Consider the following 2,508-nt stretch of genomic DNA (forward strand, 5'->3'; position numbering starts at 1 on the left):
ATGCTTTGCATTAGATCAACCCAACTGCTGGCCACGAGAATGATCACAAAGTGGATCAGTCCAAGGAAGGTCCCGGGAACGTGCTGAGAAGAGGAACAACGGAGTGTCGCGCTCATGTCTCTTCACTTCTAAAAAATTAATGACTTTGAATGGCTTTGAGCCATGAGGCGAATGCTACGGAGTTTTGGACCATGAGCTGTGTAAACTTTGGCACATGTCTACTGGTGTGAGATTAAAGTGTGATTTTTGTTGACTAAATCTTCTCCTGATCGCCTTTATTTGAAAGAACACGCGAAGGGATAAGGGTTAAAGAAAGAGATTCCCTTTCCTCAACAATGTGCTGAAGAAAAAGCTCTGTAAGACGTACAGGTAATTTATTTTACATTTTTTAAGTTTTGATAGTATTGAATCTTATGAAGAAGTTTCCTGATGAGTTTCAGTCTCTAGTTTTCATCCTTCTTCCATACAGCATGATGTTCATATTAGTAAATGATGGTCCCATTTAGAGTAAAATAGACCATAAAGCAGGGTATGCTTTAAGGTGGGGCTACTTTGTGATTGACAGCTCATTCATAGTGAGTCCGTCCAGCTTAACGCAAATAAACAACTAACTAACTAACTGGCTAACTGTAGAGAGAGCAACAATTGAGAGGAAAATGTGATGTTTGGTTGTTGGACAGAGATTGGATCTCACTGGAGACGTATCAATAAATTAATCAAGAGTCACAGATGGAAACCAGACCTGGTTCAAGTGGTCCTAGAGGATCTGACTGACCTCTTTGAGGACCAGGTCTGTAAGCATCAGATCGCCTGCATAGGGTTCACCTGCCAGTCAAAACACAGGGCACCACAGGAAAAGATCATTTACATCACTAACTTGATCACTGATCAATAACACAATCAATGAACTCATCTGAAAAGCTCCACTGTGTGTGTGTGTGTGTGTGTGTGTGTGTGACCATATCAGCTCTATGCACAATTCATTACCTCATCAAACACACACACACATCTGGATCAGAGGAGCAGGGGATTGTGGGAAGGAGATTAAACAATGCCTCTGAGACACACACACACACACACACACACACACACACAGAGCTTCAGGATAATCAACACACAAGAGCTGTGACGAGCTATTTTACATTTTATAAAAGCTGATGAATCATTTATTATTCACACACACACACACACAGTTAATTAGCATGGTGGAACAACAAACTGACAGTCAACTAGACGTTTGAACTTAAAGTTGTTTTTAAATGTTGGTCTACACTGAGTTAATTGGTTTTTATTGATGAATTCAAACAGTGAAAGATTGCGATCAATAACTTCAATCACATGTAGATTTCAGTCTGTTTGTTCGGCTCCCAGCTGCTGCTTTTCAGTATTAGTTGCTGTATTTTCTATAACGACAAGCTGAGCTGCAGATATGTGTCACTGCTGCAGGAAACAAACTTACACGCAGCAGCTTTCACCCAGAGCCACAGGAAGTCGCATAGAGACACAAGAAGTCACTCAAAGGCACAGGAAGTCACAGGGAGACACAGGAAGTCACTCAGAGGTACAGGAAGTCACTCAGAGACACAAAAAGTCACAAGGAGACACAGGAAGTCACAAGGAGACACAAGAAGTCACATGGAGAGACAGAAAGTCTCATAGAGACACAGGAAGTCACTCAATCACTTCTACAGGGTCACTGATTTGACTGAATAGCAGCTTAACCAGGGAAACCAGTGAAACCAACTTGATGACAGTAGAGTGCACCACATGAACTTACAACACAAACACTGTCCTTTCTCTATTTACTGCTGTAAAAAATTTCTTTCATCATTCTGGGTACCTACAGTGGGAGCTTGTGGACTATTGTCAGATAGCTAAAATTCAGATAGACATTAATTGAGGTGCACTAAGACAAGAAAAATTAAACCACAACATGAGAGAAGCTAAATGACAGTACTCTGAGAAACTTCAACACCAGTTCTCAGCCAACGACTCAGACAGATAAGCAATTACAAACCTAAAACCCCCAACTTCATCAACAACTTGTGCTAGCAAACGATCTCAATAAGTTCTACTGTCGCTTTGACAGACAAAGTGACAGTCCTGACACCATCCCCTGTGACACCCCTCACCAGCTCCACCTCACCAGTTCCCCCTCCCCCAGCTCAGCAGGAGCCGGGGCCACTTCACAACTCCACACCTCTGTGAATCCCTCCTCCTCCACCACAGTGACGACATCAACAGACTCTTCAAGAGGCAGAACCCCCGCAAAGCAGCCGGACCAGACTCTGTCTCTCCATCCACCCTGAAGCACTGTGCTGACCAGCTGTCATGTGCCAGTCAAAGTCTCCTCCATCATCCCTGTCCCCAAAAAAACAAAGGCCATGGGACTCAATGACTACAAACCTGTCACCCTCACCTCTGTGGTCAGGAAGTCTTTTGAGCGCCTTGTGCTTTCCCACCTCAAAGCCATTACGGACCCACTCCACACAGAACATTTTGCAGTGT

This window comes from Morone saxatilis, unplaced genomic scaffold (genome assembly GCF_004916995.1).
Source record: "Morone saxatilis isolate NCDOM2014 unplaced genomic scaffold, NCSU_SB_2.0 Contig1, whole genome shotgun sequence".
Taxonomy (NCBI): Eukaryota; Metazoa; Chordata; class Actinopteri; family Moronidae; genus Morone; species Morone saxatilis.